The following is a 25,317-nucleotide window of genomic DNA, read 5'->3' on the forward strand; positions in this document are numbered from 1 at the left end:
AACATGCTCGGGAACAAGGTCTTATGGAATTGGGTTTGAAACCTTCCCTGCTTCCATGTCTGGATTTCTATTCCATTGTGACTTTCTTTTTTGTTACAGTGCCTTGCATAATCTTCGATGTGCCAGAAGCTTAGATTGCCATAATGAAATGCTATGCACCCGTGATTTGCTGTGCTTTGATAATGCACCAAAGCATTGTGTGATTTATTTTTTCTTTAGCACCTGCTTTTTGTTATGAGCTCCAGGACTGATGGTAGGGCACTTGGAAGCTTTGAGTCTAATGTGCCATAGTAGGCCCCACATGTTCTGTACAGCATTTAGCATGTTGGTCTGCGGCATCCTAGGTGAAGCATGGCACTTATTACCATTGGTGCTATGGGAGCTGCTGGCGTTCCTTTGTAGGCAGTTTATCTTCTCAGGCCTCGGATGCTGAGTCCATGTGGACATGCAGCCGCAGTCATGGTCCGGGTCCACTCAGATATGGCAGCTGATGAGGCCATCAGAAATGGACATAATGTGTCCACAGGGACAGTACTTGTAGCCTGCCGAGGTCCTTGTGAAGTGCGGCTGAAAAAAAAAAGACTGACGAGATCTCCAACTGTTGTTAACTTGGGAATACCCGCGCATGCTCAGCACACAAAAAACTATCTAACTTGAGAGAATTCCGCAACCTGCTGCCTGATAACATCACCAATGGAGCATGGCTAAATCAGCCTGCTTATCAATGAAAAAAAAAAAACCAAACACATACCTATACTTCATTTAAAAGTATTTACAGGATTATATACGTCAACTTAAGGAAGGACATGAAAACAGTGTTTATGTTTTTCAACTGTGCCCTATTGTAAATGCTCACATGATTATTTTTAGTAGGGTAAGAGATGCCAGGCTCACAATCTACCTTCCAAGTTTGTACCCAACAAGTCATATTTTACGCAAGTTATAATGACCCCAGGCAGACAGTTAAATTTTAGCACTTTCAGCATTGGTTGCAAAATGCATAAGGAAAAAAAAAAAAAAGAAAAGAAAAGTGAAACCGTCTGGTTTCTTTAACTGTTAAGTTTGTTTTAACATTAAAAGCAGCCTTTCCAGCACCATCCATCATCACAGCAACCACAAGACAGCCCCCAGACCTCAAAAAGCTGTCCCATCAACACTCAGCATAGGAGAAAAAGAAAGATTACTAAAAGAGGAAGCAACAGAAGCAAGAAAGAGGTACATTTAGCTTATTTTCAATTTGTTAACTGTATTGGTCCAAGTGATATCCAAAAATCACCTCATCTTATAATTATGATCTAAGAACCTCCTGCCAAAGGCTGCCATTCAAGAGCCCTGGCGGCACACATCCCGAAAAGCTGAAGAAAACTGCAGCTGAAGCATGCCCATATGGGCCCGGATAGAAGGGGACACTCTTACGTTCTAGGCCAATCTAGTAGTACTATTCCTCAAACAGTAAACACTGTAGCATGCGACTGCTGGAATACATTTATATCTGCTCATTACATCAGCAAAAACTAGCAGTAAATAAGGATCAAAAGACCCATTTAATCTGCCTCAGTTGATCTCTCATTTTTCCTTCACATAAGGGGACCTCATCCATGCTCTGTCTCTAATGTGATATGGATGCGGTGCTGGTAAAGCACACCAGACGTTAAGACAAAAAAATTAACCTACATTGACCAGAAAAATCATGAAGGGGGGGGGGGGGGGGGGGGGAAGAAGCATTTTTCAGGACCAGCTCACTGCATCAATGACCTTTATGATCAGGATACTAAAAGGGAAAATCAAAACTATTCAAGAATATAAGGCATTCAAAATTAAAGTGATCAGATGTTTCATAACAAACATAAAAAAAGAAAACAACTTAATAGGAACATGGGTTTTGTCACATATCACAAAAGCCAATGAAATGTTAGTCCAATTACAAAAAAAAAAACCCCAACCACATTTCTTGACCTTTTTTCCACACCACATCTTCCTATCCCATGCTTTCTTGAATTCTGTTACTGCTTTTCTCTCTACCAACTCCACTGGGCGCATTCCATGCACCCACTACTCTTTTACATGCCTTGCCTTTGGCTCTACATTAACAACTTCTGCCTCCTTAGCGTTTCTTTATTATGCTGCCACCTTGTGTCATTTTGAAATATTGCACAGCTTAGATTCTCTCCATATTGTAGTGCTCTTTTTTTCTGATTGGTTTCTGTTTAAAGGTTTCTGAGCTCTCTTTTGGATCTGTTCCTGTTTTTGCTCTGTTTCTCTGTGTTCTCTCCCCTCTTCCTACTGGTCCCTTGACCAAAAGCAGCCTTTTTATGAAGTTTCAGTTGGAAAAATGTTTTTGACAAGCTATCAGGTCTCTTGGATCTTATTTGAGCTCCTAGAAGCATCGCTCTCTAACCTATATCTATTTCCCATCCACTACTAATTCCCACTGTTCACTAGTAGCTACAATTTCTACTTCAGCTACTGCAGCTGATTACGGAGTTCCAGAGACTAACAGCTGCATCAGGTGCTGTCTGTATGGCTATTCTTAATGCAATTCACAGTGAGTGTTGAATTATTTCTTCATTCTAATAAATGTTTGGCATTCAAAAACTGAGCTCTCCGATATTTGGAAATTGGGAAAAAGTTTAACAATTCAAGCAAAGGCAAATGATTTGTTAGAACAGTACAGTGTTGATTTATGACACCATAGCAGTTTTTAGCATCATTCCAAAGTCAGCTTCCTAATTACACGCTAGACCCAACATAACAGGTGATTGGGTCCAAAAATTTGAACTGCATAATAAGTAAACCCACATTATAGAGAGAGAGTTAAAATTCCACTGCCACTTAGCTAGATAAGTCACAAAAACATAAGACTTGCCATACTGAATCAGACCAAGGGTCCACCAAGCCCAGTATCCTGTTTCTAACAGTGGCCAATCCAGATCACAAGTACCTGGCAAGATCCCAAAGGGTAGACAGATTTTTTGCTGCTTATCCCAGGGTTAAGAAGTGGATTTTTGCAATTCCACTTTAATGGTTTATGGACTATTCCTCCAGGAACTTGACCAAACCTTTTTTTTAAATGCAGCTACACTAACAGCTTTCACCACATCCCTCTGGCAATGAATTCCAGAGCTTAAATTACACATTGAGAAAATAGGTTTTTTTTACTCACTTTTAAAATGTACAACTTATTAACTTCCATTCTGTGTCCCCTAATAAAGGTCAGATAGCACATGTGGGTCTTGAACCAACAGTAAACCATTGAAAACGATAAAGGAACCACTGAGCTACAGCCTCTCCTTATTTCTCTAACCCAGACTCAAACCCACACCCCCTTGGGACATGGAGAACAGCCCTGGGCCATGCTCTCTTAGCCAGCTAACGGGTCGATACTCTAAGGCCGCGGTAGAAAGAGTGCGGCAGTGTCAGGCGCACCCTCGTTCCCCGCACGCACAGTTCTCTTCACCTACCGCTCGATACTCTCTTCAAATTGCATGCAAATGCATGCCGCGGCTGCGAAGCCTTAGGCCCGCGCAACCCATTTTACTGTATAGAGCGCCTACACAGTATCCGGCTCCCTCTGCCTGGATGAATGCACGCCCATCCGGCCGCCTTGAGCGCCGAAATCGGGAGGAGAGGAGAAGGGACTACCGTAGCAGGCCCGAGCCTTGCTACTTTTTCGGTTTTTTTTTTTTTTTTGCTTCGGGAGGAGGGGACAGGACTGGGGCTGCACCAGAGACCGGACGGGGCCAGGGCAGGTAAGCAATGTTTTTACACTTTATTCCCGATTTAATTTTCAAACACTACACTAACACCACACTAACACCAAGTAGAGAGTAGCGGTAAACTAACAGGTTAAGGACGCGGCAAAATAGCGGGTTACAAAGGAGATAATCTGAGCGCGCGCGTCACAGTATCGGAGGGGAATAGCTAATTCCTTCATTATACAGCTAATTCGTTCATTTACATATCATATACATGCTGCGTGCGGAAAGGGTTATGCGTCTGTTTTAAGAAGTGCTAAGGACGCGTGAAACTGGAGACTGTATCCCTGAATCGCCTTACGCGTCCGAATTGTGCGCTCCCAGCACATTACAGACGGGAAATCTTCAACCGCACGTTACAGTATCGACCTGTAAGTAGCATTGAATATTTATCCAATTTGAAATTGGAAGACATCCTTTGACCATGTTATAAGCGATCTCTCATTAAATTGGGTCTCCAATGTACTTTACAAAAACACACCAAAAAAAAAAAAAAAAAAAAGTGCTTTTCCCCTGGCATCCATCCCACATGATCATATTCCTTTACACGTCTCCTCTGACTAAATGTTTCCTAATGCAAGCTCTTTAAAAAAAAAAAAAACCCCACCTCAGTGACAGCAAGCAGTCTCTTATCAATCCAAGCTTGAGTAAATGAAAAATTGATATTTGTGTTTAAGAATTGAATTATGAACGCTTATGAAGGATGTGCAGACAGTCAGCAGCTAAGGCTGAAGCCTCAGTTTACACTAGTGCCAACAAGTTTAAAACTTGTATTAACTCAACGCCTGTGTGATTTGTTCTTACATTCAGAGAGAAGACAATTCATAGTAAATAATTTGGAAATGTGAGTAAATCAGCTGTCACTTCATTTGAATAGACAATGGGGTTTATGTTTTCCTAACACTTTTTGTTTTCAGGGTTTGCAAATTCTTATTCATGAAGTGCAAAACCTTGAAGTACTACTGGATTCTAAACTTTCGTTTACATCACATATTAAACCACTAGTTAAGACATCCTATTGGAAGTTAAAAAGTGCTACGATGTCTAAAACCTTATCTTGATTTTTCTAATTTTCATATGGTTTTACAGGTTTTATTCATTTTCGAAGCTGTATTATTCTAGATCCCTATTTTTAGGATTGCCAAAATACATTTTATGATCCTTGCAGACAATTCAGAATTCTGCAAGGATGCTAACAAGTACCTCAAGTTTGATAACATTTCCCCAGTCCTAAGATCACTTCATTGGCTACCGATAAAATTCAGAATTCAATACAAGTTCCTAGTTTTAATATACAATGCCCTAAGTTATGATGCTCCTGTCTTTAATAGAGATGTGCATTCATTTTTGCCGAATTAGAAAATTTCAACGAAATTGTCCAATTCGGCATATTTCGGGGAGCCTGAAAAACAATCGGGATTTTCCTGTTTTTTCGCTAAAATTCATTTTTCAGATTAGTGTGCACTAACAGGAGTTAGTGCGCGCTAACTCCCTGTTAGCGCGCAGTAACAAAAAGTAACAAAATCTAATGTTTTTTGTTAGTGCGCGCTAACGGGGAGTTAGCACGCACTAACTCCAAAAATGATTTTGTGAAAAAAAAAATAAAAAGACCCGAACCGCAAAAAAAAAAAAAACAAAACCACAACATTTCCTGCAGCGGCCGAAAAACGAAGAACGACACGAACACAAAAAACGATTCACATCTCTAGGCTTTAACACTGTTAAAGATCATCCACTGCCCAGTTAGAAACTTAAAGATCTGAAGGACAATATCTCAGATATTCCTAATCATATAATTATATGGCTAGTAGATTCTCGAGCTAAACTATTATTTGTAGCAGAAGCTGAGCTGTGGAACAAACTACTTTTAACACTACGTAAGCAGGAACATCCTAAGATTTTTAAGAAACAGCATAACAGTATTTTTATTTTATAAGGGCAGATGTCAGTTTTTTTAATTTTAAGCTTCTCTCTTAAGAGTTAACATTTGTTTTGAATATGATTTACTTTTTAATATGACTTTATGTGGGGGGTTTTGTAAGTTGTGATGATGATGTATGTTTTTATTGAAAGCCACTCAGAATTAAGTGATGCAGCAAATTATTTTATTTAAAAAATTAATATGGGGTTGTATTTTATTTTGTATACTTGTTTTATTTCATGTGATGGAATTATATTATTGTATTTCATAGTTATTATGAGTATTGATTTTATTGGAACTATTTTTTGGAGGACTCCTCAAACAACGTAATAAGTTGGGGAACTTTGTTGGTCTCTCTTCATTCTACTGCCGATGTTAATATAGTGATGAAAACATACTTTAGTAAATTTCCAATTTCTTACCAACAAAAACAAATTAAGGTTTTTCCAGATCTAGCTTATTCTACTCAGGTGAGACGGAAAGCCTTCTTGGCATTCCGTCCAGATGTGATATCATTAGGTTTATCATTTCAGTTACGGTATCCCTGTAAATGTATAATCAAAAGACAGGATGATGTTTTTATCTTTTTTGTTCCCGACTAACTAAAGAATTTTTTGAACCAGATTAGACAGCCCTCATTGACCCCAGCTACCAGTTAAGAAGAGAATGAGAAGGTTTAGGATATGCTAATTGTGTTCTAGAATTAGATTACTTGAGAAATTCTCCCATTTGTTTAGAACTAAAAAACCCCTCCATTTGATTGATAGTTAATGGATCTCCTTTTTTTCTTTAATGTGTGTAATATGTTTATTAACTTACTGATATTTCAATTATACAATTTGATGGATGTATAAATAATGAAACTGATAAATAAAGAATATAAAAAAAAAAAAAAAAGAAAGATGGTTGTCAACCATGTTGGTCATACCAATGCATTTGAAAAGATGAAGAAGATGTATTCCTATGCATATGTTTTTGCACACCTTTGAATTTCACACACTAGAGCACTGGTTTTTAACCCAGTTATGAGGTAGTGCCTCTATGTTACTCCTTAAACTGGTGAAAAACCAGGCTAGGTGCCTGGTCCCCTTTAATTCCCCTGGTGAGAGAAAGTTCTGAGGGTGGGGATAGTCAGACCAGGCCCAGGTCTTCAAGAGGAAGGCAGCTTCTGTAGAATATTGCTGTCCAAACACTGAGCTGTGAGTACTGAGGGAGAACTGAACACTGAACTGTAACTGAATAAACTGTTCTGAAGGGAAGTAAGAACATAAGAACTTGCCATACTGGGTCAGACCAAGGGTCCATCAAGCCCAGCATCCTGTTTCCAACAGTGGTCAATCCACGCCATAAGAACCTGGCAATTACCCAAAAACTAAGTCTATGCCATGTTACTGTTGCTAGTAATAGCAGTAGCTATTTTCTAAGTCAACTTAATTAATAGCAGGTAATGGACTTCTCCTCCAAGAACTTATCCAATCCTTTTTTAAACTGCACTAACCACATCTTCTGGCAACAAATTCCAGAGTTTAATTGTGTGTTGAGTGAAAAAGAAATTTCTTTTTAGTTTTAAATGTGCCACATGCTAACTTCATGGAGTGCCCCCTAGTCTTTCTATTATTCGAAAGAGTAAATAACCGATTCACATCTACCCGTTCTAGACCTCTCATGATTTTAAACACCTCTATCATATCCCCCCTCAGCCGTCTCTTCTCCAAGCTGAAAAGTCCTAACCTCTTTAGTCTTTCCTTATAGAAGAGCTGTTCCATTCCCTTTATCATTTTGGTCGCCCTTCTCTGTACCTTCTCCATCGCAATTATATCTTTGAGATGCGGCGACCAGAACTGTACACAATATTCAAGGTGAGGTCTCACCATGGAGCGATACAGAGGCATTATGACATTTTCCGTTTTATTCACCATTCCATACAGTCTACTGTTTGTTTGTGAAGCTGAATAAAGATAAAGTGTTTTAAGAAAAACTGGATGGACTCCAGCCGTCATTGGGGGATGATCGCTCAGACCCACATATGGTGTTATGCATGGGATTTTTTTCTCTAAACCTAGTACAAAAGGAAAAACCTAGCATCCAAAGAAAAGGCTCTGTTTGGAGTACAGAGAGTTGTAAAGAGGACCTATGATTCTAAATGTACAGAACACAAGGGGCCTGTGGCTCTAAAACAGAGGAATAAGAGCTGGGATGCAGGTGGGGATAGTCAGACCAGGCCACGGTCTCCAGGACGAAGGCAGCTGCTATAGAATATTGCTGTCCAAACACCAAGCTGTGCTGAAGCTAAGCTGGGAGTACTGAGGGACGCAGTACTGAACCATGCTTGAGTACACTGTTCTGGAGGGAAGGACACTGTTTGTGATTCTGAATAAAAATAGAGTATTTTAAGACAGGCTGGAAAAGGTCCAGGTTTGTGACAGGGATTACCGCTTGGTCCCACACCAGTCCTCAGGAAACACCTAACCAGTCAGGTTTTCAGAATATCTGTAATAAATATAGTGGCTTGCAAAAATATTCAACCCCCTAAAAATTCAGCAATTTTGTGTGGATTATAAATAACACAGATTTATTGTAAACAAGTTTGCTCTTAAAAGTACATTTTCAAAGTTACAATTTATTATTTCTCTGCATTTTTTGTAAAAAAAAAAAAAAAGTTTTAACTGAAAAATGCTACTTGCATAAGTATTCAACCCCTGTGCTGTGAAAACTCCTACACAGATGAAACATTTTCCTTACAATTAGCCTCTATCTGTGAATAATTAAAAAAAAAAAAAAGCCCACACTACACAGACACTGCCTAGACAAGGCCATTCTTCAAAAGTCAGCATCAGAGCAAAAAGGAGATTTGTGAAGGAAGCCACAGAGAGGCTAACAATCACTTTAAAGGAGCTATAGTGGCAGAGAATGGAAAGGAGGTGCGCACCAGTCAACCATATCAAGAGCACTGCATACAAACTGTCCTGCATGGGAAGATGGCTAGAAAGAAGCCATTACAGAAGAAAAAAAAAAAAAACACATTGAAGCACATCTGGAGTTTGACAGAAAGTATCAGAGGGACCCAGCTAAGATGTGGGATAAGGTTTTGTGGTCAGATTCCAAAATGCTGTGTGTGGTTCAAACCAAACATTGCCCATTCCTCAGCAAACGCCATCCCAATAGTAAAGTATGGGGGTGGCAGCATCATGTTATGAGGTTGCTTTTCCTCAGCAAAAACTGGACATGTTAAAACTGAAGGACAGATGGATGGTGCAACATACAGGGAGATACTGCAAGACAATGTGCTTCAGTCTGGTAAAAATATTAGAATTTGGGAGAAAGTTCACCTTTCAGTAGGACAATGATCCCAACCACAAGGCCAAAGCAAATCAGGAGTGGCTCAACAAAAAGCTGAATGTTCTGCAATGGCCAAGTCAAAGTTCAGATCTCAATCCAATTGAGAATCTATGGTACTATTTGAAAATTGCAGTCCATAAGTGTCATCCAACCAACCTAGAGCAAATCTGCCAGGAAGAATGGGCAAAAATTACTCCCAAACAGTGTGCAAAGCTGGTAGAAACTTACCCCAACAGACAAAGCTGTTATTGCAACAAAAGGTGGTTCTGCCAAGTACTAGTCTGAAGGGTTTCAATATTTATGCAAGCAGCATTTTCACTCTTTAATTTTATTTTACAAAAAAATGTAGAAAGTAAATTGTGACTTTGAAAATTTACTTTAAGAGCATTCCAGTTAGCAACAAAATATTGTCATCAGATTTGTAATCCAAACAAATCTGACTTTTTAGGGGTCAAATACTTTTGCAAGTTATATATATATATATATATATACACACACACATATACACACACACACACACACACACATACATACATATATACTGAAGGTAGTGGATGCAAATCTGCACCATTTTAAAGTTATCATGAAAATTGGTTAATCAAAAATAATTACCACATTACAATTAGGGATATCCTGAAAATCCAGATGTCTGGGTGTGTTCTCAGGATTGGCATCAGAAAAACTGTACTAGAGACCAATGTGAGGGCACTGTTCATAACCATGCAATTTCTACAATTCAAAATCTGAGATGATCACCACCAACTGGATTTTCTAGAAAGGAGGTACAGAGTCCATCTGCATGTACACAAATGTCACAGCTGACAACACACATCTTTCACCATGCTTCTCCATATGTTCCAGTTGTTTTCAGCAATGTATTAAAAAGGGACTTGGTTCTGTCACTAAAAAACATTTTCAAGGCTTACCGAAGACAAAATAGGATAATGCCCTGCACTGGAGAATAAAACAGATGAGGCAACATATCGGAGCAGACAACTGTAAGTAAAATAACTCAGGATCAGCTTTTTTTGTCATGCGGTAATTAAATCTGTAAGAAGGAAAGACTATGTACTGGAAAGAGGTCTGATTTCATATCATATCTCTGTCCAGCAGTAGACTATGAAAGCATAAAACCACCAAAAAAAAAAAAAAAAATCTCCATCCACCCCATCCTCAGAGCAGACTAACCAAGCTATTATGTGCATCTTTTTTCATTTCATTTTCCCGCTCCCCCTCCACATTTCATAATCCTCTCCTTAACTTAAAAATATTTACATGGCAAGTATAACACTTATTCTTCACACAGATCATATTATTTACTCAATTTTACTATGATTATTTTTAAAAACAGTTCTCTGTAAAGTGCTCAAGTTGCTTTATTTGTTATATGTAAATCGATCTGATGTGCCAACGAATGTTGGTATAGAAAACTTTAAAAAATAAATAAAATCTTTTTGCATTTGATAAACTTGGAAAGCATCTTTAGTTATCACTGTGTTTTAGAATTTAAGATAAAATCTGTTCTTCACAGACATGAAAAATTACTTTACGTTTATTTTAATCATAACTTAGTATAGTCTCCTTTATTTATTGACTATTATTGCTCTGTAATATGTTATGTGTTTTTGTAATTCCACCCTGAGATTTTAGGAAGGGCAGTTGATAAATCCAAATAAATATAAATTCTCTCCATAACTAGTGTCAATGGAATTTGTCATCTTTGTAATTCCAGTCCGATGACAGTACCCTGTATGAATTCCAACACAGCACGAGAACAGATCTTCTGACAGTGAGCCAACCGTATCACCAACAAAGAAAATCAGCAAAGGAATTTCTTCACTCAAGCAGCTGCATAGTCTCTTCACAAATGGAAAAAAGCTTGTTCATCAAGAGCGGTGTAAAGATCCAACACACATTTAACAAGTAAGTACAGTATCATACACACTCCAAGCAATGACAAAAAGCAAACCTCAAGACCATTGTTAATTACGAACGTCTTCTTCAGACTTTTGAGTTAAGTGTGAACAAAACCAGGTACATACAGCATCTTGTCTCCAACCGTGGCCAATCCAGGTAACCTGGAAGTACCCACTTCTGAGGATAATAAGCCCCACTTCTGCCTAGCTACTATTTGTTAATGAACCTGCCCTCCAGAAATTTTATCCAAACTTTTTAAAATCCAGCTCTATTAACCCTGACTAGTGACTACATTCTCTAACAAATTCCAAGGCTTAATTGTGCACAGAGTGTCAGAAAAAAAATTCAGTCTCTTAAATTTGTTTTAAGTCTACTACCAGTTAATTTCTTGGCATTTCCAACTTAGTGCTGATATTATTTGAAAGAGTAAACAATTCCTCATTTGTTCCACAGAACATTTTATAAACCTCTATTGCACCCTAAATTCTTTATTCCATCTTGAAAAGCACTAACCCAATTTTGGAAAGGCTTTGTTGACCTTCTCAGCACCTTTCCTAGTTTTGTTTTGTTTTTGTTTGTTTGTTTTTTTAAACATGGAACGAACAAAATTGCACACCATATTCAAGGTGTTACTGTACCATGGATTTATACATAAGAATTATGACAACTGCAGCTTTTTTTACTCCTCTCAGAAAATTCTCAACATTCTATTTACATTTTACCACTGCTGCACACCGTGCTGAATATGTTACTGTAGTATGCACAATGACATCAATGTCTTTTTTCCCTCGAGTGGTAACTGCCAATGTAGAACCCTGCATTATGTATATATATATATATATATAATTAGTATTATTTTTCTCTCTGTGCATCACTTTAATCTTGTCCACCTTAAATTTCACCTGCCATTTATATGACCAGTTATTACAAGGTTCTCCTGCATTTCATCACAGTTTACTTCACTTCTCTCACGCAGTCTTATTACATTACATTTTATGACGCTGCTGCCAGACTACACTAGGCTTGCTCTAAAACAGATGCACGTCATTATAAATCATTCAATATCAATCACTTTGTATATAAAGGAAACGAGTATGTCAAGTTTATATTATAGAACCTTCAAAGCCATGGACCCCCCTTGCCTTTTATTCTTTAAGTTCAGGCAGCCACCTCAATAAACTGTTATATAATGACTGCTTTACAATCCAGATTAAGCCACACCTATAGTGTCTGCTCCTCCCCTCACTACCAAGTAAATCCTCACGTGCTGCATCATGTGCAAAGGCATCACTCGCATACAATCGGACTCTCTTACAGACCAAACCAACAATAAACGTAAAGTAAACAAACAATCACAGGACTTCTACATATTTTTGCAGCCCAGGAACGTCACCCAGAAGTATCACCATAAATCTGCAATTCCCTAGCGCATGTTAAACGGATTTCAAGGAACATACCCAAAGTAGCAACCTGTCAAAGGCCGAATGTTTCCAGCACCCGGGAAGTGCATGTCCCGCCTCCAAAAAGCTAAATGAAATGTTTACTTAGGTGCCAAGTAATCTGACTGGCTAGAAAAAGGGCTGCAATCATCCTGTTTGGATGATTCAGTTGTTTAGTATGTTTACATCAACTTGTGTCGATCATTAAACACACACGTTAAGAACCCTTAAAACAAAAATGTAATTTAGCATAACAATCCCAAACGACTATGGGTTCACTACAAGAGTAAGAGTTAAAACCTTAAATAGATTAGTTTGCTTTGCTACCTCTCGCTTTTCTTATTTCGTATTTGTTCCTGGAATATGCACGTTCTTAAATTGTCACTTTTTTTTTTTTAAGACAAACTAAAATAAATAATAATAATAATAATCCCTCTCCCTGTTTTGGGAACTCATTCCCCGGGATCTGTGTGTGTGTGAGGGGGGCACTTGCTACAGCGGAGCAGAGGAGAGCAGCGTCCCGGTGTATTAGATCCCTGACCCTGACACCGGCTTCCCAAACTTTCCGTGCCAAGTCATTTCCTGCAGGAAGGGAAACCGAAATCGCCCGGATAGGGAGCGAGAGAAGGATTTTGGCGGAGTGCGTTCACTGCAGGCTCCTGGGAAAGAGGAAGCGGATCCGAGCCAAGAGCTCGCACACCCACCTCGCGCCTGCTCCCCGGACGGAGCACGCAAACTTTGGCCAGCTGCAGCCCGGCCCGTGCGGAAGATCCGAGGCCAGGCCTGTGCTGGGGAAGGGGGCAGGGGGAACCCTTACACCGGCCCTCTCTCGCCACCGCGAAGGACAGGGGGAGTCGGGGCTCGCCCGCCCAGGACACGCACCTGAGAGCTGCAGGGTCAGGGCCGCCGAGACACGGGACTAGCGCGGCGCTCGGGCCCGTGAGCTGCGTCCGCCATGTTCCGTGTAATAGCAGCTTGTTTATCTCGGCGAAGAACCGCCCAGAACCCGCCTACGTCACAGCCGCCCGGCACCTCCCCCCCCCAACACTCGCACGCTCCTTCCGTGGCTGCCGCTCCGACCCCCCTCACGCGCTCTCGACCCGCTCAGCGCCGCCCCACTCCAGACCTTCGCACTCAGAGATGTCCCTCCCCCTATCTTTCCACACTTACACTTTCTGTCACTCCTCCCTCTCATACGCACTCACCGCGGCTCCTCACGATTCGTTCTCCGCACCCCTCCCCTTATCACTCATTGCTGCTGCAGCTCCTCCTCCTCCTCATACTCACCGTCTCCCCGCACCCTCACTCACAGCTCTCGTACTGCATCTCTTCCTCTTACTCCCCCACTTACCATACTCCACTTAGCTGGAAAATTCCCTCAGCCAGTGTGCACATCCTAAGCTTTCGGGCACCTGGGAGAGAAACTCTGATATGGCAAGAGACTCCATTCATTGTTGATCAAATCAAGTACTTCGAGGGCAGACGCAACCAGCTAGCTAGAGAGCCTACCATGGACGTATAATGGAAGGATCTGGCTAGTAAACAGACTACCCTTCTCAGCCAGGTATATAGCCATGGAGAGACATGATGCTATTCCAGAGGGGGCCAGGGAGGCCCTTAAAAAGTGTTTGGGGCAGGGCTGGTCAGTGGCGTAGCCAGAATTGATTTTTTGGGTGGGCACAAGGTTAACATAGGTGGGCACAAGGCATGCAGGTCTTCTAGTTGTTTTCTTACTGATAAATAATGCCATATACTGCACCTTAGAATGGCTTTCTAAGTAGTTTGCAACAGCCATTATGTGTCATGTATGAAACTTTAAAATAATTTACTTCAATTATTTCAAGTATAGAAAACAATCAAATCCAATCATATAATAAAACAAAAATTAATGTATTCTTTCATGAACCATCTTTGCAGAAACCCAGAAATCTTCATAAATACAATAAAATATAATTAATCATCAGAACAGGTGCAGCGCAGAGCTAGGGCAATTCACATTACAAGTAACATGAAAAAAAAAATTCAAATTCTGGTGTAATCTCAGCAAAAAATAACCCTCCACTGCTATTTTGTGAAGTAACAAACTCTTGCAAAGAAAGAGGCATCTGGAACCTTGCCAAACAATCACAGCACTGACTCTCAGGATTCAAACAGCAATCTTATGAAAAAGCAGCAATGCAAATACTACACCAGGCCCTAGAACATTAATACATCACCTACGGGAATAACAGAACAGGCTGGACTACTACTACAGAGAAACTATATGCTAGAAATACTCATTTCTGTCACAAACAGGCAAAACTGAGACCGACCCTTACCTAATATAGAAATAAGAGACTATAAATTAGAAACAGAAACATGTAGATCAGTGGTTCTCAACCTTTTTTTGGCCGGGACACACCTGACAAATGGTTCTCATATGCGTGACACACTGAACATGTGACCATCACGGGGCTAAGTGTAAACATGCACTCTGCATCCACAGGAATCCCCTCAACCCTCAGCAATGAGTGCAGAGCAGATCTAGGGCATAACCCGTACAACTCACCATACAAAAAAAAGATATTCTGGTTCTGATGACATCTCAGTAAAAGCAAAACAAACTCCCTTTACTACCAGGCACAATAGCCTTCCTTATTAAAAGACAGTAATTTACCACTAATGCATATCCTATTGAGAAAACACATCAAATAAGATTGATACAAATGCCTACATGCTAGTAAAATACCTCACTTTGGTCACACACCCAGAACTGACCTTCACCAAGTACAGAAAAAACACAAATTATAAATATGGAGACAGAAACTGGAACGGAAAACCAAAAAAGCCACTCTGCATACAGTGCGAACCTGGAGAAATGGAAAGAGAAATATAGCACCTAAAAGACTCAGGATTTGCAATAATGCACACAAACTAACCTGCACAAAGTTACACCTGTATTACGGAACACACGCAAACAGTAACAACCCTATCTAAGAAATACAACTATTAAACCAGGCCCTAAACACTAATACATTTCCTATTGGGAAAACAGAATAAGCCAAGCTGCTACAGAGCCCCACACAGAAATCATTGTAAAGTTATACCCAAAATGTTACAAAGCAGCTGCTGAACAAAATAATATTCAATTAAATACTCATAAAAATTATTAAAACATATCCAAATATCAATAAAATATTTCAAAACAGCAGACATCGCATAATACCCAATAATTAAAATGGCAGTCAATCAAGAAAAATAAATTTAAAAAGCCACCTGTACTTACCTTCTCCATCAACTCTCCTACTCCTTTCCCTTCCAGGCCAATAGCACTAACCAGAAGCAGCAAGGGCTGCTGAAGCTCTGTCCTCAATCTTCTTCCTTAGCACCCACAACCAGTCACTCACAACACACACACCCCCAATTAGACCCCACGACCAGTCTCGGTCTCTTTCACACCAGTCATCTTCCTGACCAGTTTCTCTCTCACACACAGAAACACATCACCTCCCTGACCAGTCTCGCTCTCTCAATCACACTCATGTTCTCTTATATACAAGCTCTCAATCACACACAAAAGCTCTTACACCCATTCACACCAGCTCTCACCCAGGCTTCCATTCACACCCCTACACACAAGCTCTCACCCAAGCACCCATTCACACCCAATGACACAAGCTCTCACCCAGGTACCCATTCACACCCACAGACACAAGCTCTCACCCAAGTACCCATTCACACCCACAGACACAAGCTCTCCCCCAGGCACCCATTCACACCCACAGACACAAGCTCTCACCCAGGCATCCATTCACACCCACAGACAAAAGCTCTCACCCAGATATCCATTCACACCCACAGACACAAGCTTTCACCCATGCATCCAATCACACCCTCAGACACAAGCTTTCACCCAGGCACCCATTCACACCCTCAGACACAAGCTCTCACCCAGGCACCCATTCACACCCTCAGAAACAAGCTCTCACCCAGGCACCCATTCACACCCACAGACACAAGCTCTCACCCAGACATCCATTCACACCCACAGACACAAGCTTTCACCCATGCATCCAATCACACCCTCAGACACAAGCTCTCACCCAGGCACCCATTCACACCCACAGACACAAGCTCTCACCCAGGCACCCATTCACACCCACAGACACAAGCTTTCACCCAGGCATTCATTCACACCCTCAGACACAAGCTGTCACCCAGACATCCATTCACACCCACAGACACAAGCTTTCACCCATGCATCCAATCACACCCTCAGACACAAGCTTTCACCCATGCATCCAATCACACCCTCAGACACAAGCTCTCACCCAGGCATTTATTCACACCCTCAGACACAAGCTCTCACCCAGGCATTCATTCACACCCTCAGACACAAGCTCTCACCCAGGCATTCATTCACACCCTCAGACACAAGCTCTCACCCAGGCCCCCATTCACACACAAGCTCTCACCCAGGCCCCCATTCACACACAGACACAACAGCTCTCACCAAAAATAACTTCTTCCTTCATTGCAGGGATGGGCTCCGGTTCCGCCGTTGCTTTAATCCGGCAGGCCTTCTTTTTTCGGCGCCACGAGGATAGGCGCCTCAGTCAGAGGTCGGGTTTTCCTCTTCACCGCTACGGGGCTGGGCTCCCGTAGCGACCTTGCACCGTCGGGGTCGGGTTTTCCTCTTCACCGCTACGGGGCTGGGCTCCCGTAGCGGCCTTGCACCGTCGGGGTCGGGTTTTCCTCTTCACCGCTACGGGGATGGGCTCCCGTAGCGGCCTTGCACCGTCGGGGTCGGGTTTTCCTCTTCACCGCTACGGGGATGGGCTCCCGTAGCGGCCTTGCACCGTCAGGGTCGGGTTTTCCTCTTCACCGCTGCGGGGATGGGCTCCCGTAGCGGCCTTGCACCGTCGGGGTCGGGTTTTCCTCTTCACCGCTACGGGGATGGGCTCCCGTAGCGGCCTTGCACCGTCGGGGTCGGGTTTTCCTCTTCACCGCTACGGGGATGGGCTCCCGTAGCGGCCTTGCACCGTCGGGGTCGGGTTTTCCTCTTCACCGCTACGGGGATGGGCTCCCGTAGCGGCCTTGCACCGTCGGGGTTGGGTTTTCCTCTTCACCGCTACGGGGATGGGCTCCCGTAGCGGCCTTGCACCATCGGGGTTGGGTTTTCCTCTTCACCGCTACGGGGATGGGCTCCACACACACACACATATATATATAAATGCTTTCTCTCACAGACTCCCTCACACACTCAGGCTCTCACTCTCATATGCTCTCCCCCCCCCCCCCCCCAAGCTCACATTCTCTGCAGACACACATACAAGCTCTCACTTTCTCACCCCTCCCCAGGCTTATATTCTTATGCACACACAGACGCACATCCAGGCACCCATTCTCATCCACACACACACAAACCCATTCTCCCATTCTCACCCACACATACACACATTTAAGGTCCCATTCTCACCCACACATACACACTTTCAAGCACCCATTCTTACCCACATATTCAAGCTTCCATTCTCACCCACACACACAAACCCAGGCTCCCATTCTCACCCATATATATATACACATTCAAGCTTCCATCCTCACCCACATATTCAAGCTTCCATTCTCACCCACATATTCAAGCTTCCATTCTCACCCACACACACAAACCCAGGCTCCCATTCTCACCCATATATACACACATTCAAGCTTCCATCCTCACCCATATATACACACATTCAAGCTTCCAACCTCACCCACATATTCAAGCTTCCATCCTCACCCACACACATTCAAGACTCCATTCTCACTCCCATACACACCCAGGGTCCGATTTTCACCCACACACACACAACAAGGCTCCCATTCTCATCCTCACATACACATTCAAGCCTGTGCACAGTTTCCGCTTCCTCCCCCCAGAGCAGGAAGATCAGCTGGCCTCTCCTGCTGCCACTGGCCTCCTGCTATCTTCGGGCCGTATGGCCGACCGATCTTCCTGTTGGGGGGGGGGGGGGGCGGGGAGGAGAGCGGAAGCGCCGCGCACAGTTTCCGCTTCCTCCCCCCAGAGCAGGAAGATCAGCTGGCCTCTCCTGCTGCCACTGGCCTCCTGCGTACAGCCGACCGATCTTCCTGCTCTGGGGGGAGGAAGCGGAAACTGTGAGCGGCGCTTCCGCTCTCCTCCCCGCCCCCCCCCCCCCAAACAGGAAGATCGGTTGGCCATACGGCCGGAAGATAGCAGGAGAGGCCAGCTGATCTTCCTGCTTTGGGGGGAGGAAGTGGAAACTGTGCGCGGCGCTTCCGCTCCCCCCCCTCCCCCCGCAAACAGGAAGATCGGTTGGCCATATGGTTGTAGGACCGCTTCCCCACGTGTGCCGTGATGGCGTGCCAAGCACGGGTTCTCCTCTTCACTGTCGCGGGGATGGGATCCCGCGACAGCCTTGCAGTTCTGGTGTCAGTTGGGTGGGCCTGGGTCTAAATTGGGTGGGCAGCTGCCCACCCAGGCCCACCCGTGGCTACGCCACTGGGGCTGGTGCTACCTGATGTGCAAATTGTGTATTTGCATAGAGTGGAAAACCCAGGAGAGCAATATCTAGGCAGGTAGCTATGTAGCATAGCTCAGTACTAGCCAGTAGGAGCGCCAAGTAGAGGCAGAGCATCAGCATAGCATGTCTTCTTATGTACTGCAGCCATCCCCACAGCTAATAGGAAGGCTGAGCGACTGCATCAGGGACAGGCTATGAGTGGTGGCCACAGCATTGAGGAACCAGCTTGCTGGCAAGTGCATGGCTTGGGAAGACCCAGGCTCATGGATTCAAATCCCATCAACCCTAACAGGCAAATAGAATGTTAGGAATTATTTGGAAAGAAATACAGAACAAAACAGAATAACCTGCTTCCCACTCTTCTTCCTGGATTCCCCTAGGCGCGGGGCGCGCCTCTCCTTGCCTTTTAAAGGGCCAGCCAGGTGTGGCCCCTGCAAGCTCCTCCCCGGGCGTAGTCCTCTTCAGCCCTACAAAAGGGCTAGGCGTTCAGTCCAGCTTTGCCTTCGCAAGGAGTTAGACGCTCCTGGATGATCTTGTCCTTCGCTCCAGGAGTCCTCGCTATTCATTCTATCACTTCTTCAAGGTCTTGTGTTCTTCATTGGAGCTCCTTGTCTTGTCCTGATGTCCATGATCCAGTCCAGATGTTCATTTTCTTTTCCTGATGTCCACGGTCAGTCTTGATGTCCGTCTTTCAGTTCCTGTAGTCCATGATCCAGTCCAGATGTCCGTCTTCTAGTTCCTGTAGTCTGTGATTCAGTCCAGATGTCCGTTTTCCGTTCCCGATGTCTGTGATCCAGTCCATATGTCTGTCTTCCTGATGTCCGTAATCCAGTCCAGATGTCCTGAACCCCCTGGTTCCTCGTCGCTACCTTTCCTGGTGTGCCATGTTGTGGTCCGCGACCAGCCCCACGGGCGGGCTGAATAGGGCGCCTTGTGGCACATTGCCTTCCCTACTACCGCAGTACAAGCCTCCAGGAGACTTACGCTTGAATCCTTGTCCCTGGTCCACCGAGTTCCTTGTGCCTGCTCTGTCCATGCTAAACACTCTGCCGGAACCTGTACCGTACCAGCGTGGTTCATGACCAGCCACTGGTGGCTGTGTAGGGCGCGCCCCGGTGCAGGCCTCTACAGTTTCTACAACATGCTCTTCTCAGTTATTCCATTATCTCGTCTAGAGTCTATGTTGGGTCCAGCATGGTCCATGACCAGCCCCGCAGGTGTGCTGTGTAGGGTGCGCTGTGTCACAGTCTCAACCCAGCTTTCGATCCTGACTCCGTGTCTTCAGAACCTCACTCCTGACTCCGTGTCTTCAGAACCTCGCTCCTTCTCTTCATCCAAGTACCCACGTCTTCGCCTGAGTCTTCGTCCAAGTACCCACGTCTTCACCTGAATCTTCGTCTGAATCTCCATGTTCCGGTCTTCGGTTGCCCCTGGCCTCCATCCGGCCTGCCACTTCTTGCCGTTACCCAGTGGTAGGTCCGAAAGGGCTTGGAATGGTCGGAGGACTGTTCAAAGACCACCATTGCGTTGTTGGTTTTCCCAGAGCGTGCAGGTCCGGTGAAGGGTCAGTGCCTTCAGTCTAGCCTTGCTCCTGTCCAACCCTGCTCGGGCATGCCTTGCCTGCCTCGGCACTTCTTTGGAGTCCCTTTGGGGTCGAGCCGTGATCCAAGAACACACAATCCCCTGTTAGTGGAACCGCTCTCCTAGCGCTTCCTAACAATAACTAGTGTGGAAAGGTCAAATGCTCACATATGTCTAAACCACAAGCTATGCAAGTTCAGATTTATCTGGATAAATGCCAGTTTATCTGGATAAGTAGGACTTTTCAGACTTATCTGGCTTTGTAGACCTGCTGCAGGAAAGGTGCTACTTAGCCGAATAAATTTGGAAAATAGCTGAATAAGTGTGTACAACATATACCCAGGTATTTGTACTTCCAATTTTACAAAGATATAGCATGTAGATTTTTATTGCATTAATTTAGTGCTTTTACATGCATAAATCAGGGTGTTTTATAGGGATGTGAATCGTTTTTTGACGATTTAAAATACTGACCGGAAATAAAAAATCGGATCACATCACCCCAGTATTAAAAAGTCTACACTGGCTACCAATCATTCAGAGAATAGAATACAAAACCCTGACGATCATCCACGACGCAGTACACAATACAGATAACTCCGCAGTCAGTAAAATGTTCCACCCCCACAAACCTCAACGGAACACCAGAACTTCTGACAAACGACTTCTCGAAATACCCACATATCCCATGGCAAAGCTTACGAACACCAGAAATAGAGCTCTCTCCATAGCTGGGCCAAAACTCTGGAATGCCCTACCATGCTACCTCACCAATATCATCGATAATAAATCATTCAAAAAAGAACTGAAAACCTGGATCTTCAGCCAGACTTTCAATGATGATTTAAGCAAATTACAATTGTGATGCCTTAAGCCTCCACCTCCTTCTCCCCTCTTCTCTTTTCCGCAGATATTTACCCCTTCCTCCTCCCACTGCCTCCCCCTCTATCCCCCCGACCCCTACCTCCCACCCATTCCCCCCCCCTTCTTTCCTTCATTTCCCACTCATACTTTCTTGTATTTGGAGCATGAGTTTGTATATACCTTCCTCGTTTTTCGTTTCTATATTCATTTTCGTTATTTGGCTTAAACTATTTTAGTTATTTCCTGTTACAACCTGCTCCATGACCTGTTATATGCATATACTTTTGTTTCACTACTTGTTCTATGTATCATTGTTTCATTTCAATGTAAACCGGGGTGAAGGCATGCGCTAAACCTCGGTATATAAAAGCTTCAAATAAATAAATAAATAAATCTCTGTCTTGGAGATCATTCCTCTGGTTTATCCTGTCTCTTGACCTGCCCAGCATTGCAATACTTTGGACTGTTCTCTCAGACCCCTCTCCTCAGGGCACCTCACAGTATTGCCTCAGTGCAGGTGTCTGCGATCGCATGGCTGTGACGCAGACAACTCGTCTTCACCTCCTTGCTCCTGGGCCACAGCCGTGGTCCAGTTGCTGTGTTTCCATCTCACCTTGCTTCCCGATGGTGGGGCTCAACCCCACAGGGAGAGTCAACTCCCACCTCGGGCCAAGGGTCCACGAAACCTACAAAACCTAACATTAAAAAGGCAAGACTGAAGAGGGAATAATCCTTAGCGAGAAAAATAGGGTTTCTAGTAGGGATGTGAATTGTTTTTTGACGATTTAAAATATTGTCCGATATATTTTAAATCGTCAAAAATCATTAGAGCCGCGATACAATAACAATTCCCCCGATTTATCGTCAAAAAATCGTAAATCGGGGGAAGGGGGAGGGCGGGATTTTGCGCAAAATGGCGCCGGCCGTACGGCAACACGATTCGACTGCAGGAGGTCGTTCCGGACCCCCGCTGGACTTTTGGCAAGTCTTGTGGGGGTCAGGAGGCCCCCCCAAGCTGGCCAAAAGTCCCTGGGGGTCCAGCGGGGGTCCGGGAGCGATCTCCTACGCTCCTGACGTTGGGGGACAAAAAAACAAAATGGCGCCGGCGCTACCTTTGACCTGTCATATGACAGGTCAAAGATAGCGCCGACACCATTTCTACAACGCACGGAGGTCCGAGAGTAAAAGATCACACCGGGACCCTTCCTCTGGACCCCAGGTAATTTAAGGCATTTTGGGGGGGTTCGGGAGGGTGGGGGATTTATTTTAAAGGGTCGGGGTGGGTTTTAGGGTTGTTTTAGTGTGCCGGTTTTCCCGCCCTCCTCCTTCCCCTCCCCCCCCACTGGACCCCAGGTAATTTAAGGCATTTTGGGGGGGTTCGGGAGGGTGGGGGATTTATTTTAAAGGGTCGGGGTGGGTTTTAGGGATGTTTTAGTGTGCCGGTTTTCGATTTACATGATTTACACGATATTTAAAAAACCCAAACTGCGACGATCCGATTCCCTCCCCCTCCCAGCCGAAATCGATCGTTAAGACGATCGATCACACGATTCACATCTCTAGTTTCTAGAAGTTATGCATAAAGCTAAATGCTTCCCTACAGTTTATCGATCCTTCAGAAGTCCAGGGAGGAGCCTAAGTTGCTCCAGATAGTAGGAATAGAGAAATCCTTTTGATTATGTCATAAAAAATGGTGCAAACATGCAAATAAGGTAGGGGCACTACTGGCCAGGATAAGAAATTGCCATGCTGGGTCAGACCAAGGGTCCATCAAGCCCAGCATCCTGTTTCCAACAGAAGCCAAAACCAGGCCACAAGAACCTGGCAATTACCCAAACACTAAGAAGATCCCATGCTACTGATGCAATTAATAGCGATGGCTATTCACTAAGTAAAATTGATTAATAGCCATTAATGGACTTCTCCTCCAAGAACCTATCCAAACCTTTTTTGAACCCAGCTACACTAACTGCACTAACCACATCCTCTGGCAACAAATTCAGGAAGAGAGTGATCTAGACGAGCCACAGCATTCTCTCAAGACTGTCATGGGGTGCCTGGCTAGGGTTAGGATACACCCCCACAAGTGTGGTATAGAACTGCAGGACTGGACAAGGGCTGGTCTTCTGTTTTGCCAACCTCCTCCCCTGCAGGTTGAGCCATTGGTTCTGGGAACCAGTAGGGCTTAGATGAATGACCTGGACAAGGTGGGATAGGCTGGACAAGAAGGGCAGGTACAAGCTAAACTGAGGTCTGTCACAAGCTGGACATTGTGGGCAGAGACAGACTGAAAGCAGAGGTCTGGATAGGGCAGGGAGCTGAGGACTGGATACTGGAACAGGCTGGAAAAGACTGGACAGGATACTAAACAGGGACTAAGACTGGATACAGACACGAGCTTGGACAGGATGCTGAGGAGGGACTGGGACTGTATATGGACACAGGCTTGGATACTGAGTAGAGACTAGAACTGGATAGAGACTGGATACTAGGAACTGGACTGGACAGGGCAAGATAAGACCAGACAAGGGCAGGGTTAGACAAGACAGACTAAACAAGACAACACAACAAAGACCACTGAGGCTTGAAGGCATCAATACCGAAGGTCCATAAGCCGTTAAGTATAAGGCCCAGAGGTCACTAGGTGAGTAAGCCTGAGTAAACCACAAAGCAAGGTCTAAGGTAAGAGAAGGCCTGGAGGCTACAAGGCAAGGTAAGGCCTTAGAGCAAGGTACAAGGAGACAAAAGGCCCAGAGACCACAAGGCAAGGTAACGCCTGAGTAGGCCGCAAGACAAGGAGCAAGATACAAGAAGGCCCAGAGGCCACAAGGCTTGGAGCAAAGTAAGAGCTGCCAAGCCACAGAGCCAAGGGTGACTCCATGAAGAGGCATCTAGATTCTGGCAAGGCAGGGTTAAATGGGGCTGGAGCTTGGGAGAGGTGCGAGCAGTGAGGCAGAGCTTGGCAAGGTTAGAGATGAAGCTCCCTGAAAACCCCTGGTGGAGAGGAGGCTGCACCATAGGCTGAGGTGGCCAGTGAGGAGATGGCTTGGGTATCTAGAAACAGAGCTCACTGGAGGCCACTGCTTTTGGAGAGGTGTCATAACGGATAGGATCAGGGCACAGAGAGGGTGCACAGAAGGCAAAACCATGACAAAGACAATGAGAGATTTCTTATAAGTTGGAGCCCATCAATACTTCTTTTAAAGGTTTCTTTGAAACTTTATGTGCTAGTCAGGAAGAGTACACTTTGAACAATATAAATAACCACCTTAGTAGTATTACCTTTCAGAAAAACCAAGAAGGTCAAGTGGAAGGACTAGCAGTTCCTATTACTTTAGTTGAAGTCTTAAAAGCTATGGCTGGGTTGCCTAACAGTAGGTGCTTGGGACCGGATGTTTTTCATCTGGATTTTTATGTGTTTTTCTTAGGAACTGGGTTCTTCATTACTGAAGGCCTTCAAGCATCTGCAGTAATTCCCTGAGACATACAATGCTCTGATAGATGTGACTATTGTGCTGAAACATGAAAAGGGACAGAATAGTTAAAATCCTGTGTTTAACTGCCCTATTTCACTTCTCAATGTGGTATCAAGACATTAGCTAGAGGTCTTTAACTCCGGCTGGTGCCCATGTTGGAATACTTGATAGGGGCAGATCAGGATTTATGAAAGGGAGGTTATCTACTACTAAAATTCATCATTTGTTTGACTTAAAGTCTCTGGCCAAGATAACTGGTTTGGTGTTTGTTCTTGATGCTGAGAAGACTTTCAATCACCTGCGATGGTCCTTTTTTTTCAAGGTATTAGAAAAAATTGGTATCCCAATTCAATTTAGTGCTTGGATACAGACAGTCAGGACCAGAGTCCTGACTAATGGCTATGGTTCTGATCTTTTTTTCATTGCCAGTGGTACTCAGGAGGGATGTCTCCTCTCACCTTTATTATTTAATGGCGATAGAGGTGCTGGCATTCTTGT

At 44.0% G+C, this 25,317-nt stretch overlaps 1 protein-coding gene across 1 annotated transcript in view; it reads right to left on the reverse strand.

The window, feature by feature from the left end:
• Nucleotides 1-13,390, reverse strand: part of NCOA2 (nuclear receptor coactivator 2) — a 649,459-nt gene extending 636,069 nt beyond the window's left edge. Inside the window, 1 exon segment of the mRNA XM_029591446.1 lies at nucleotides 13,254-13,390. The gene's annotated coding sequence lies outside the window, so the exon portion shown is untranslated.
• Between the last annotated feature and the right edge of the window lie 11,927 nt (nucleotides 13,391-25,317).

This window comes from Rhinatrema bivittatum, chromosome 2, assembly GCF_901001135.1.
Source record: "Rhinatrema bivittatum chromosome 2, aRhiBiv1.1, whole genome shotgun sequence".
Lineage (NCBI taxonomy): Eukaryota > Metazoa > Chordata > Amphibia > Gymnophiona > Rhinatrematidae > Rhinatrema > Rhinatrema bivittatum.